Genomic DNA, 16,079 nt, shown 5'->3' on the forward strand with positions numbered 1-16,079 from the left:
CCTCAAAACAGGGTGCAAAATAAGTCTCACAATGCGGATTGAATTCACTGGAATCCAGTGTATTTTTATGGAAAGAAACTTACTAACAACAAGTGAAATTTTGAATATTGTCATGGAAATATTCATCATGTAGCCTTTAAAAGTTGAAATGAATTACAGAACATGTTATTGAAATTATACTGTCAAAAATTTTAGTGTGTCCAAAAGAAATGTATTAATAACAAAGGAAAAAAATGTTGCCAATTAAACTATGACTCCTCATCAAACATAAAGGCACATTCTGATTTCAGACAGGCTAAAAGTAAATCTTAGAATCAGTGAAATACTATAATTTCCTTTTTTTTTAATTTCAAAGAAATATCTCTTTCATGAGAACCTAAGGTTATACATTAATTTATTTAAAACCAATAAAAGACAAATCTCCAGGAAGCATTAACAACACCAGTTCAAGACCAGAAAACTAGTTTAAAACAAGAGATAAATTTGTACAGAAATCTCTGTGAAGTGTAGCAAAATAGGGCACCTGGGTGGTTCAGTTGGTTAAGCCTCTGACTTCAGCCCAGGTCATGATCTCATAGTTTGTGAGTTCAAGTGCCACATCAGGCTTTCTGCTGTCAGCACAGAGCCTGCATCAGGTCATCTGCTCCCCTCTCTCTCTGCCCCTGCCCCACTTGTGCTCTCTCTCTCTCTCTCAAAAAACAAACATTTAAAAAGTGTAGCAAAATAGGGTTTGATTCATAACATATTACAAAGTCTATTAAAACTGCTTCTTCCCTCTCTTTCTCTCTCTGTATGTGATTGTCACAATAAGGACACTGTCCCCCCAAATCTCCTTCAAACTTCAGTCTGTGCAGACTTTTGCCTTCTCTCCCCCCTTATCTTCATTTCTGGATTTATTGTATTTTCTTTAAAGTCTTTATCTTTTCCAAAGTAAATCATTCTATCCTTCCTGAATGTTCTAGTGTTGATTAATTTGCCCCAAATAGCTCACAAGCTAAGCAGAAAAAAACAGAATTATCCTTTTACTGGTAGAGGCTATAAATATTCTCCTGTCAACATTTTCCAGTGATACATCCAGTTAACGCATATTTAATAAATACCTACTATGTTCCAAGCACTGGTTCTACCCCAGGCTCAATCAGTTTAGAAGTCCAGATTTCTCGGTCATAACCACACCCAGATGAAAAGGTCTTCACAGCAACCCCCTCAAAATGACTCATATTGCATGTCTGTACCCCAACAGAATTAAGAGGAAAGGTCCATTTCCCTTTTATCATGGTGGTGCTACCATTATACATGTGCATGCATGCATGCACATACCTAGCCTAGACAGAGGGTCTTCAGCGTCAAAAGGTAGGTAACACCCTTTTATCCTCCAAGAGTAGTCTCTCTAAATCATCCCCCTTTTATCTGCAGCAAGGAGCAACCCCAACTTGTTGAACCTAAGATATGGTTCATATGCCACTGAGAGAAAATCTATGAGTCCAAGTAGTTCATTTGAGAGATAAACTTGTGCTGAAACCTCTATTAAAAATGGTAAAGTAGGGGCACCTTGGTGGCTCAGTCAGTTAAGCATTCAACTCTTGATTTCAGCTCAGGTCATGATCTCACGGTTCCTGAGATGGGGCCCCATGTCCAGCTCCACACTGACAGAGCAGAGCCTGCTTGGGATTTTCTCTCTCTCTCTCTCTCTCTCTCACTCTCTCTCCCTCACCGCCCCCCCCCCCACTCAAAGGTAAATAAATAAACATTTTTAAAGATGGCAAAGTAGTTGTTGATTCACAGCATAGTACAAAGTGTATCAAAATACTTTTCCCATTTTTTCTCTCCCTGTATATGATTGTCACAGATAAAATATCTGCCCCTAAAATATCTCTCAATTCCCACTTGATTTAATCTATTTTCTTTCTTTATTCTATTTTTTAAAAGTGAGACAAGGATATGAGGAAAGCCAAGGAAAGTTATTTTTGATAAGCAGGTTATCACTGTGAGCAACTGGAATCATTCCCCATGGACCCTCCTCAGAATTGACCCACCAGGCATGAACATCTGAGATATTTACCCATGAATGCCCATCCCTCATCAACTTCGAGTCTCTTCTGAGGCATTAGCTCCTTAGCACTTCCAGCCTGTCCCATCTGTTGGCCAAAGATGCTCCTGTGGCCAGAAAGCATCCTCAGGCAGAGGCAACTTCTTAGGTTATGGATAGAGAATGATCTCAGGTGATCTGGGACAAGCTAAGAACTACCTCCTAACACTCAGCACATCAAGACAGACCCCATTCCATCTATAAGTAACACACACAGAAGAGAAAGTGAACTGATTCCTATAAAGCTACCTATAGAGTTAGAATTATAACAGTTTTTAATTGGTAAACTTTGAACTGCCTCTTCTCCATGTTTCAGACCTATAAATGAACATATTCTCAGCTTGGTCCACCCTCAAAGGGATGGACCCATGGAAGAGGCCTATGCTGGCTCTAGAATTGGGCTTGAGGGCATTTGGGCAAGGAATTCTAGAATGCCAAGCAAAGGGGTTGGCGCCTCCAGTTTGGCACGTGCTGTACACTCATCAAATGCCTTCTATGGGGGTGGCACAGCCAGAAAACCAGCCAGAGTGAGGCCCTCCAAATCATGAAGCCCAAAGCAAGGACTCTCTTTGGCTGGATCTAGAGCAGTACTGCTTTCAAACATAAGCAGCTGGATAATTTTTTAAATATAGAATAATGTAATCTCTTTCCCCAATACTTCCCCCAACTGATCTTCCCTTTATTTAGAAGGGTAAGCCTTTCTGTATTCTATAAATCAGGGAAGGGAGATAGCAAGGTGGAAAGCTAGAAGTCTGGTTCTGTTCTCCTAGGCTTTGTCATTCAAAAACCTGTACAGTCAACAGAATGGAAAAGATTCCAGTTATGGACAAAACATTTGGGAGAAATAATGAGACAAAGTAGCTTTTCCCTGAGCTGGAGGGAAATAAAAAGATTTAGCGATGTATTAAGAGTATAGATGTCAGAGGAATAATAAGGGAGGAATTTTGCCTCCTATGCAAAGTACCAAGGAAATAACAAGACCCCAGAGGGAGTGCAATCTTATCTAATTGCACTTTGAAAGCTTCAAGAAATTCCCATATCCTAGAGTAGCATAAAAACAACAAAAGAATTCCAGGACTCCCTAGGATGGAACAGATGAAGCAGAACCATTGGATATAAATGGACCAGGAGTACAAGAACAAAGCAAGACAACAGATGACTCAGAGGATGCCTGCATAGAAAGATGAACTGAAGATCAGGTGGGTCCTCCTTCTGGCATATCTTGGCACTATACAAGCCTTCTGGAACATAGCTGCCACTGAAAACAATTAACTTAGAATATTTAGCAGATGGATACTCAAAAAAAATGAACTAAGTTGAGTTATATAAAAATAATGCACACCCTACCAAAGGCTTCTGAATTAATTAAGATAATTATTTATACCCAAAAGGCCTAAGCTCATCTAAAATGTCCTTTAAGACTAGAGGACCACACTACTTTTATGATATGCAAGGTAAAAGTTGTTCAACTGGCCAACTGTGGTGAAGAAAGAGTTTCCTTAAGAGATTCCCTTAGAGATCCATTCTGTTCTCACTGCTTGAAACTTCAGTGATAATTTCTCCTTTAATCCCAAAATTTGCTCTTCTCTGCTTCTAAGACTGAGCATACCTGAATTTTCACTTAAATACACTCAAGACCACATTTTGTCTTTTCTATTCCAATGGACCATGGTGGGCTGTGGTTCAATATATTGGATTATTCTATCTTATCAGGTGCTGGATTCTAATTTTGGAGATATAAGGCTGTGCTCTATGCTGTTTACCTTACTTACTACTTGCCTAAGCCCTATATAATTCAAAGGGAGTTTGAAAAACCACATGGCTAAAATTAGCTATTTCAGCTGTCTATGCCTTCCCAAATCCTCTCTGCTCTTTCTCTTTCCCATCCTATTCAATACATGGATCTTATAAGCACCTCTGAGAAAACTATCATTTTCATTTTCAACTAACTTTCTAGTTTACAATTTTTCTGGCCTATCTTCCAGGTCATTGATTCTCTCTTCATCTGGTTCTAATCTGCTATTAAATCTGTCCAATTGAGTGTTTGTTATTCCAGCTATTGCATTTTTTGTATCTAGATGTTTTATTTGGTACTCTTGTAAAACTGTTAAGGACACTTTTCATGGTATCTGTTCTCTGAAGATTATTTCTAGTTGTCTTTTTTTCTTTATGTGTAGTAAATTGCTTTATATCTGTTAGTTTCACAGTTTGATTTCTTCTGGTTCTTCTGTTGGTACTTCATTTTCTTGTGTGCTTAATTAATTTTTACTGTATAATTCTTATTTTCCTTGAAGAAATTATTTATGGGAATTCTCAGAGACCTAGGAAGGAGACATTTTCTGAAAGAAAGAATTGGTGTTTGTTTCTGCATGGTGCCTATGGAATTATCCAACCCAGATACATTTAGTGTTCTTTTTAATGTTTTGAACCACTAATGCATGTGATGGTCTACTTTAAAGATGAAAATTCTTGTTAGGCTTGTTTGAAGATATAACCTCTTTGGATAGTTTTCCTCCAACTGAGAATCAAAGAAACTTTTTTTGAGATCTTGTAATAAATACAGTATTAGAATTAGTTTTGGTTTTCCTTTATTCTGACAACAAACCTTTTGGGGCCCCAGCCTAGTGGGTGAAGGGTCTCCTATCAGATCCTCTAATTTGAATAGACTTCTTACATTTTCATTTTTATCTGGCTTACTCAGTAAGGCCATCAAAATTGAAGTCCAAATTTGCCTGGATAGGTAAATATTCTCATGATAAAATTAGCTTCAGTTCTGTGCTTACTCCTCTGGATTCCAGCTTTCTCTTAGATTTTAGCTCATTAATTACTTGCTATCTTGTCATCTCTTTATTACCTTTAAGAAAATATTTAGGTTTTGGGCAGCTTGGGTGGCCAGTTAGTTGACTGTCCAACCCTTGATTTCAGCTCAGGTCATGATATCATGCACAGTTCATGAGATCAGGCCCCATGCCGGACTCCGGACTCTGCACTGACAGTGCAGCCTGCCTGGGATTCTCTCTCCCTCTCTCTCTGCCCCTCCCCTGCTCATGATCTCTCTCTCAAAATAAATAAATGAACTTTAAAAAAAATATATATATATATACACACACACACACATATATATGTGTGTGTGTGTATTTAGGTTTCTATTTCATCTACCATTTTAGTTGTTTTCTGCAGGACAGTTACTCAATTTCTATTGGGTGTATTTTGAAATGTTTCAACTATTTTCCCAAAGAACACCTTTGATGCTTCTTAGACCAGTTCCTTCAACTAGATAGCATGAATATATTACTATCAATAACCTGTGAAAATGGGCAAAGTCTAAAAATGAAGTGGTTCATTTGTTATTGGGGACGATGTATAGCCTAACTCACATATTTTAGCTGAAATAAAAATCAAATAGGGAAATGTCCAGTAGAGATGGCAAAAACTCTCCCTATAGTCTAAAGACCTTCAAGTTGTTAAATATATTATGATATCCTTATAAGCTAAATTTAGCATTTAGAGCTCCAATTTCTCTCTGAGATGTGTAAAAATTCATCTAGCCTGAGAGTTCCCTATTGGCTGCACCTCTGAGAAGTCAATTATTCTCACCAACACCAATTTTAATTTACGCATGCTAAATTACTTCTGGATTTCTTATGTGATTTTTAATAGAAGGTATAATATCAAATTGAAGGACTAACGGCTTTCAAAACAATAAGATAAAACCTGATCCTAGTCACCAAATTGCCTGAGGAAACAGACATTTTGGTTACATGATATTTTTCACTACGAAATAAGTACAAGGTTGATTCTTATTCCTTACTTTATCCCCACAGCTTATTGTAGCACTGAGCCAGGTGCAATAGATGACAATCAATAAGGGTTGAATGAATTAATTAACCCTTGGTTGATTGAAAAAATGGCACTAATTCTTCAGAGCCTCTCTATACTTTTATAATGTGACTTTACAAAGTTCTTCCATCAAGAAGTCATGTCTCTGCCCAAACCTTGAATTCGTGCTGCTCTTATGATGGGTTTTGACCAATAGAGTGAGATAACTCCATTATTCCAGTTCCCAGACTAAACTTCCATTATTTGGAACCCTGATACCACCATGAGCATAGTTCTATACTAGCCTGCTGGAAAATGACAAAGCAGAGTAGACCTCATTTCCCCAACTGAAGTACCAGATGTATGATAGACTTCAGTCAAGGTTAGCTAAGCCACCCAGCCACCCAGCTGCCCAATTGAGGTAGCAGAGCTGTCCCAAAGCCAACCTGCAAACTTGTAAGCATGATAAATGGTTTTTGGTTTTAGCCACTCAATTTTGGGGTGGTTTGCTACACAGCAGTAACTAACTTGTACAAAATCTTTGTTGCAAGCCTTCCTGAGGGTGTTTAAGAGGAGAGGGTGCCAAGTTGGAGACAAGTCCTCAGTTCCAGTTTAGTCTCTGCCATGAGCTTGCTAATCTTGCACAAAACACTTCATCCCCTCTCTGTATCAGATTTGAGATTCCTTTAAGTTATAATCCTATAGGTTGTGTGGAATCCCCCAAAATGATTTACTCTACGTTCCTGACAAAAGTTTGTGTTTTTTCCATGTTAGGCATTTATCAAGGGAATTTGCTTGTATATGAAGTATTACTAAGTATAGAAAGTTAAGTTGAACATGTTCTTACTCTAAGCCACTCCTCAAATTACATTTTTAGAGCAATTTTTTCTTGAGAGTTTTCTACGATTTTTGTTTTCTTTTGTTTTCACCATCCTATTCTCAAAGTAGAAGTCAAACAAACAAGATCTTTTAAAATAAGTGAGTGCCCTCATTAACCAGTACTTCAGTGAACTTTGTTCTTTAGCATCATCCCAAAGAGGGACATAAAACAGATTTCACAAAGAAACAAAAATGCCCTCTCAATGACCATCTAGCTTTATTGATTACATTACTAGAGCAGAGAGATACAGATCACTGGAGCTCATAGTCTCAATTCTGAAAAGTGTATCAGACTAATATACATACAAATGGACTCAAACATACAGATTTGTGTTTATATAAGGAGAGTTGGTGCATCAGTGATTCTTGATATGTGATGATTAGGGACCTCTTTGAAGATCTGATCAAAAATAGGAACCCATGGTTCAGAAAAGCACCCATATGTGCACATTCACATAGTAGACTTTCTCATGTTTTTTGCCTTCTTAGCACATGTTCTGGCACATTATGCTCCACAGCAGCTGGGCGAGGTGCCATGAGTGTCCAAGAGCAGAGGCAGCAGTTTTTCCCTGGAATAGTCCACAGTATAACTCTGGAGTTGTTCTAAACCTGATTCTCAGACTCTTTCAGGGATGCTGTGAACTATCTAACACCTTTAAGAAATTCTTCAACTATGTCTTCAACAGAGAATTCTGACTGATACACGCATAAAAAATACATTTTGCACACAATTCCTAGATTTTGTAAGACCACCGGAAGATGATTAACAGCTTAGCTCTCTTAGAATACATAGGTGTTCACACATTAATAATATGATACGTATAATGGTATAATACAGGTGGAGAGGTTAAAAATGGGATAGAGAGGGGTGCCTGGGTGGCTTAGTCAGTTAAGCATCCAACTCTTGGTTTTGGCTCCTGTCATGATCTCACAGTTTGTGGAATCAAATCCCACATCAGGTTCTGCACTGGCAGTGTAGGGCCTGCTTGGGATTCCCTGTCTCCCTCTCTCTCTTCCCCTCCCGCACTCACACTGTCTCTGTCTCTCTCAAAATAAATAAATAAACAAACTTGAAAAAAAAATTAAAATTTAAAAAATGGGATGATGAATGGAGACAGGGCTTCGTGAAATGGAAGAATTAACTTTGGGTGAAGTAAACAGACTTGCCTCTAGTCTTTGCTTTGCCACTAGCTACTCAGTCATTCAGCACTAGGTGGTATCTACATCCTCTGCTCTGAATTTGAGCAGCATTGTGACTAATAGAATGCAACAGTAGTAATGCTATGGAACTTCCAAGGCCAAGTCAGTCAAGGTAATACAGCTTCTGTCTTGTCACCTGGGATACCCTGAGCCATGGCATAAGATGTCTAACTACTGGAGGCCATCATGCTGTTAGCAAACCCAGGCCATATGGAGAGGCCATGTGAGGTGCTCCTGGGGCACTGAAAGTCAGTATCAACTGCCAAACAGGACCCTGTTATTTTTTGATGCCAACTGATAAATCTGCCCATGACAAAAGACATGAAACCAGGACTGTTCTGGGCAAAACGGATGCATGATCAGTTTTAAGCATCTACTCTGGGCACCTTGGTCTTTCTTTACCTCTGCGGATTTCATTAAAATGGGAGGAGAGTTGTTGACCTAGTAGATGTCACAAACTCCAGTGCTTAAGGATAGGGCAAGTGACAAAACACACAGCTGAAAGTGAGTAACAGAACGTGGCAGACACCTCAGCAAACTGAAAGGCATACAAGTAGTCTAGAGGGAACAGCTCAGCTCCCATATTTACTATCAGAAAGAAATGTGAGCTCATTTCCTGACATTCTGATGTTTTTCAAGAGAAGCTAAAAATCCGAAAATCTAAGTTGAACTTTTCAACTTAAATTTAACTTAAATAAGTTAAAGTCTTCAATTTAAATTCAAAACTTTGTAGACAATTTTTAAAGTAGGCTCTATGGGCTACAGGATTTCAATGAAATCTTCAGGCTTATAGGTGAAAAATAACTTACACATATTACTCCCACCCTTAGGTCTCTGTTAATTCTGGTTCTCCATGGGCTCACTTTGGGAGTAGCTGTCATCTTTGTTAGAGAGTAGACCACCCCTTTCTCTTGTCTCAGAATTGCAAATTGAAGCTGATTGAAGCTCCCTTTCTATACTTTGTGCTAAAGGAGCTTGAACTCTATCATGTTGATTCACATAGATGTCCACCCGTGTGCGGAAAAAACATGCAAATCATTCACTCCATGTATTATTCAACTATTGTTATAATCATCCTGTGTCACAAATATCCAAGCAACTTATAACAAAAATCACAGATTCCTACCATAATCACAGATCCAGGGGTTGGCTGATCTAGGTTGGGCTCAGCTGGATCCCTCTGTTTTGGGCTGTGGGTCAGCTAGATTGTGGATTGAATCCAGTTTTGCTCTTCCTAGGAGAAACAGCTACCCAGAATTCACAGCAGATCACCAGAGTGCAAGAGCAAGATCAATGGCAAAATCTCAGTTAAGGCCTCTGTCCATCTCATATCTGCTAATATTTTATTGGTGCAAACAAGTCACATGGCCAAACCCAAAATCAAAAGGACCAGGAAGTACACTCTACCCACAGTAGAAAGAGCAGAGAAGTGAATATTACTGAAATAGAATCCAAACTCTCATACCCAAGATGTCTTTTTTAAAAGCTAGTTTTCTTTCTAAATAATCCCTCAAACAACCTCTCTCCCAGGCCTTGCTGGCTCCCCATGGAGCTGACAGACTCCGGGACCTCACCACAAGTGGACTTTGGCCTGGTGCAAAGCACGTGGTGGGTAGCAACAGATGCTGAAGGCTTGGAACCTCTCAGTACAAGCGCTCTAAATTAGGAACAAAGCATTCCTTGGGCTACGTCAAACTTTAAAAATAAGCCTTCGCTCCATACACAGCTAATGACCTTGGTGAAGACATTCAAAATGCCTCATTTAAGATGTTCTAGTAATTGCTTGGGCACGGTTACCATACAGTTTTTCCATTCTATCTGTGCCCTGCCTCTAAGGTCTCTCTCTTCCCTTGTTGTCTTAGGTCCCTATTCCCATGCAGGCTGGACTTCACAGAACACATTCCTCAGGCCAGTTCTGCAGTTGTAATCTGTGCAGGCAAACTTCTCAAGCACACTAACAGACACCAATCTAACGTGAGAAATCTGCAGTAGGTAGTGCTTTGGGAAGTTTCTTTGATATGAATATTGCTTATTTACTCTGCTATCTTGATGCCAAGTAAGGATTAACGTCAACCACTATTATAGTGAGTTATTTCTTTCAGGCAGAGCCACAGGGGATAAGGGGATAGGGCACAAATTCCTTTGAAATATCCTTTTCTGAAGAAGCCATGATGCAAGGTGAACTTGTTGCCAAGTCAAGCCTGAGTAGAAGCACACACACACACAGGCCCTTATGTTTTGTAGCAGACCTAGAAACCTAGGTGTATGAAAAACCTGGAAAGTACATATTATTCAGAAGTGGATTCGCAGATAGGACAGACCTTCCCAGGGTCTCTGACTTCTCATTTACTGTAGAATCAGAAATAACTGGGCTACCCCATGGCAAATCTTGGTACGTGGTCACATTCCAAAGGAATACAAATCCCTCATTTAAAAAAAAAAAAGTAAAGTAATTTAAATCTTCCAAGAAGACTCAAAGAGATGTAAGAAGTAGAAGTAAATGTTATTGCATAACATGAAACACTCATCTTCATCTATCTCCTCAGAGTCCTGTATATCATAGCAACTCTTGAACCAAATTGATTTTTCCCAGCTCTTCCCTTCTGTTTCTCAGAAAAATCACAAAAAAGACCTGGAGCTGAAGAAGACAAACAAGGGATGCCCTGGAAGGTACAGAGGCAGGGGATACATACCAGGAGAATTTCTGTCCTGGTCACCTTTGCTTCACTCAATTTCCACACCTAAGACAGGTGTTGGCTCTCACACTGGTTCTAGAGTTCTCCTGGTCCAGTAGTATTTTCAAAGTCATACTGTGTGATTAAGAAAGCAGAACTAAGGCCTAGAGACCTTGGTTCAAAACTCAGCCCCATCACTTAACTAGTTCTTCAAATGTGGAAAGTTACTTTGTTTTTATTAACCTGTTTTCTCAACTATCAGACAGGGATTTAAAAAAATCCAGTTTTGCAGTATTGTTGTCAAGATTACATGACACAATGAAAAGAAAATCTGGACACAAATGGGTACTCACACAGCCTGTGCCAATTCTGAAAGGCAGTCAGGGTGAGAAAGTACCTGATCCCTTAAAGGGCCTATTTTCCTCATTTATGTCCTGTCTCCTAGAAAAATATGAAAGCTTCCTGACTAATATAGTGCCAGTCCACTGAAGTGGTCTTTGGGAAACAGAACAGTTTCTACAGGCAGAGCATCCAGTATTGGAGATTTGCTTTCTGTGTTACCTACATGAGCACAAATTGGAGTTAAAAAGATGATGGAGGATGAATTCACTCACCTTAGATCATCCTTTCTCAGGATAGTGTAGCAAACCCCAAGGAACCAAGTATGTGCTTTCTGAGACATTCTATTCATCCCTCAGCCCCATTCAGAGGTTTGCTATGTTGGTGGCTGTTATAAACTTAATTGAGCTTCAGTTTGTCTCTGCCTGATTTTATTGACTATCTCAACTGTGCCAGAAATGTCTGGTCCCCTAAGAGCATTAACCAAACTCTCTGGAGTATGGAATAGATTGCCATTTATCCAACTTGGTGTCAAATCCAAAGGGAAGTCTTCTGAACTGAGGAGATTCGGGACTGCTGCGTGGGCTTGTGCGGCATGTGGCCCCCACCGAGAAAATAATGGAGGATGAAATTAAGCCCTGAGTCATGGCTCAGGGCTGCAGGTTGGCAGAAAGGATGTCATCTTCGTAACTCAACAGTGTGGAGGAGGTGAATTTTGTTTAATTCCCACAAAGTTTCTAAAGATATTGGCCACAGTCCTGGGGAATTTGATACACTTTCTGGATATTGATCTAAGAATCTTAGCAGGAGACTGAAACTTATAAGCATTCCTTAGAGGAAAGATGCTATTATGTGGACTAGATCTGTAACTGCTTTCAAAAATTTCACAGAAGCCATTGCCCACCCAAGAGAAGACTAATGACCAACTCGCATATTGAGCAGAGGGCTTCAGAAAAAAAGAAGTCAACATTTTAAAAACACCAAAATCAGTTGAAACACAGGAAATTCAATCTGGCAGGTTGTCAAGAAATGGTGGTTTCATTTCATTCACTTAAGCTATTTAACATAACAGGAATTCTGACTTCTCACTGTCAGACAATCTCCTCTATTTAAAAAAAACAACAACAAAACAAACAAATAAACAAACAAACCAGTCATCTGTTGGAATCATATGCTTACCAGGACAAGAATTCTTTCTCATTTTGCACTTGCATTGTTGAAAGTTTCAATAACAAGTTTGTAAACAGAAATGTCTTCTCCAGCTTGATAATGAGTCAACATTCTTCCTTTAATGCAGAAAGAGAACCTCAGTAAAGATATCTGTTATAAAAGTTGCCACATTGCTTAGAAATTTATGTCGGTCCCTTGCAGTAGACTCTGAATCACCATCTTTCATTCCAGAGTAAACATTATCTTACTTCTCTTCCAATGACTGAGAAACAACGAATACCCCAAAAAATTTTTTGTTGATTAAATGAATGAATGAACCAAAGTTAAGAAGTTATATAGTCTTTCTTTTCTCTTTTTTTAAAAAAAATTTTTAATGTTTTATTTATTTTTGAGAGTGAGAGAGAGACAGAGTGTGAGCGGTGGAGGAACAGAGACAGAGGGAGACACAGAATCGGAAGCAGGCTTCAGGCTCCGAGCTGTCAGCAGAGCCCGATGTGGGACTCAAATCCACGAACTGTGAGATGATGACCTGAGCCGAAGTCTGATGCTTAACCAAGGAGCCACCCAGGTACCCCCCATAGTCTTTCTTTTCAAAGCTCAATGTCAAATTTGCTCTGTGGTAGTTGAACAGGAAAGTTTAAATAATATATTCTTGCTGGATGAAAAATGTTTTGTATATACACATGTGTGTGTGTACTTGATATATATTATACATTATATATTATATGCTTTATATATGTGTGGGTTATGTGTGTGTATATATATATCATATATATGTGTATGTGTATAACACACATATATAATAAAGAATATTTTCCATTTCTTTTTTTAACATTTATTCATTTTTGAGAGACAGAGTGTGAATGGGGGAGGGGCAGAGAGAGAGGGAGACACAGAATCGGAAGCAGGCTCCAGGCTCTGAGCTGTCAGCACAGAGCCTGACATGGGGCTTGAACTTACAGACCATGAGATCATGACCTGAGCTGAAGTCAAATGCTTAACCAACTGAGCCACCCAGGCTCCCCTTTCCATTTCTTTACCAGCATCCATAACAAATAAATAGCTTTTTCTAGCCACCATTAAGTATTGAAAAGTAGGTAGAATTTGTCATTACTTCCACTTGATGAACCAGAAGTTCCTAAATATCATATTTCCTATCTAGGAAGATGTAAATCTACACCTTCAAACACAATATGAATGTATCTCTAGACTTTTCCTCCCCAGGTGTGGCCTGTGAATATCATCTGTGGACTTGATGGAAATGTAGAATGTTGTCTCTATCCCAGACCTACTGAATCATAATCTGCATTTTAACAAGATTCTAGTCCATAGGCCTCCACAACGAACTATTCAGCTATACCTGGAAAAGTAGCCAATGCCTGAGACAAGGAAGTTTGACTTTTAATAAAGAGGAGACCCCCCCCACCCTGCAGCCCCTCCCAGCTCCTGAATTTTTCTGCTTGAATTTGAAATAGATAGAAGGCAGTCCATTCCCAAACTTATTCTCTTCTCTCAAAACTTGGCTATGCTGAAATAAGTGCTTGCATAGAAGGGGCAACAAAAAATACTGACTCTTTTAGGAATTTGTGAAATTATTTCATCCTGTGCTTCATTTTCTGTGCCTTGTCAGCCTGGGCTGTCTTTCTTAGAATAAAGTAACTATGTAGCTTACTCTATATTTGACCTTGAACAGAACACTTATAAACATTCAGGTTTTTTGTGTTTTCTAAAGATTATGACAATAATGATAATGACAGTGATGGTAATGCTATGCTAAGAGCACTGCAAAACCTCTCTTCTAATCATGCTCCCCAGTCTGCTCAGAATGCTAAGTAACCGGTGATTCTCCAGCCAAGTTCTGGTGAGCCCTCTGTCTTAGGTAACGCAGAGGGATAGGAAGGTGGAGGGGAGACAGACGAATGATTTGGCATATCGATGCAGGCTGAAGTTAATACCTAGAGGTTGGGTAACAGAAACTTAACTATCTTTGCTTTTTTTTTTAATTTTTTTTGTTGTATATTTATTTTTGAGGGAAAGGGAGTGTAGGCAGGGGAGGGGCAGAGAGAAAAGGAGATACAGAATCCAAAGCAGGCTACAGGCTTTGAGCTGTCAGCACAGACCCTGACATGGGGCTCAAACCCACGAACCACGAGATCATGACCTGAGCTGAAGTCTGAGGCTCAACCCCACTGAGCCACCTAGTCACCCCAGCTATCTTTGCTTTGATTGCTTTTATGTATTACAGCCTGATGGTAATTTTTTTTTTTAATTTTAGAGAGACAGAGGGTGAGCAAGCAGGAAAGAGAGGCTGGGGGCAGGGGGGAGAGAGAGAGAGAGAGAGGTTGAGAGAGAGACAGAGAGAGAGAGAGAGAGAGGAGAGAATCTTAAGCAGCCTCCACCCTCAGCACAGAGCCCAATGCAGGGCTTCATCCTACGACCCTGGGATCATGACCTGAGCTGAAATCAAGAGTTTTGCACTCAACCAACTGAGCCACCCAGGTACCCCTAGGGTCTGATGATATTTCTTAACATAAATTTTCTTTGGACATAAGATTCTCCTATGTATGCAGATTTTGGCCTAAATAATTGTTTAGATCCTGAAGTTATTAGATCCTGGAATATTTAGCATTGAGATTTTTCTGGAAAGGAAAGAGAAACATTTTAGAGAATGAAAAACTATATTTTGGTCTGATGCATATTTTTCCATCCATGGGGGTTGATAGAGTTGTTAACATATTTCACATTCAGACCTAGGTTTCAGTAATACCATGACATTATGACGAGGGAAATACCAATACTGATAACATTAAAAAAAATTTTAAAGGTTCTGAATTCTTTCAAGAATCTGGAACATATAACCAAGAAATTTCATAGAAGAGTCTCCTTGTATGGATACATTCTGGGCAGAATGAAAAAAAAAAAAGCAAATGTGTTAGATTAGTTTTGTCTGGAGTCAAAGGAATGTCTAGATACTCACTAGTGACCTGACTGCTACAGTAATTCTATGACTCTGAGTTCCCTTTTTTTTTCCTCAGGTTGAAAGCCATTTCAGTTCAGAATCACAAACCTGTTAAGTTAAATTGCACTGATAACAAATCCAAACTTCTGATCATTCCATTGTCCATTCCTTTGGCCCTCATACAGGTTCATGATCTTGTCAATTCTTAGAAACACACTGATATAGGAAGAAATAGGAACCATATCTATTTTCAAATTGTTCCTACTATAGGCTTGTGGCAGATTATATTTTCCAATGATGGCCACCAAATTCCATTTTTTTGTGTGCTCTTCTTACAGTGTGACCATGATATTCCTCCCATCAAGTAGTGGAACTATGTCCTTTGAACCTGGACAGATTTTTTGTGACTGCTTTGACCAACAGAGTATGGAGCAAGTGACACTGTAAGATGTCCAAAACTAGGTCATAAAATGGCATTCACTTCTGCCTTGGTCTTTTGGAACATTTGCTCTTGGATCCTAGATGCCATGCTGTGAGGAAGTTCATACACATGCGGGTGTTCCAGCTGACAATCCCAGCTGAACTTGTGGCCAACAAATGGTATCAACTACCAGACATGGCCCCGAGGAAACCTTCAGATGACTCCAGCCCAGTCACAGTCTGACAACAGCCTTGTGAGACATCGTGCCACTCTAAGTAAACCCAGTCAACCTTTTAAGAGATGATAAGATAATGCATATGGTTGTTTTGAGCCACTAATGTTGGGGTTTTTTTACTGAATAGCAACAGATAAAATACTCAATATATTGTGCTAACTAGGACAGAAGACTGTGATCCTGATTGGTCAACTGAATTTTCTGCCCTAAATAATTGTTTTTCAACGTTTATTTATTTTTTGGGGGACAGAGAGAGACAGAGCATGAACGGGGGAGGGGCAGAGAGAGAGGGA

Source organism: Acinonyx jubatus, chromosome A3 (genome assembly GCF_027475565.1).
Source record: "Acinonyx jubatus isolate Ajub_Pintada_27869175 chromosome A3, VMU_Ajub_asm_v1.0, whole genome shotgun sequence".
Classification (NCBI taxonomy): Eukaryota; Metazoa; Chordata; class Mammalia; order Carnivora; family Felidae; genus Acinonyx; species Acinonyx jubatus.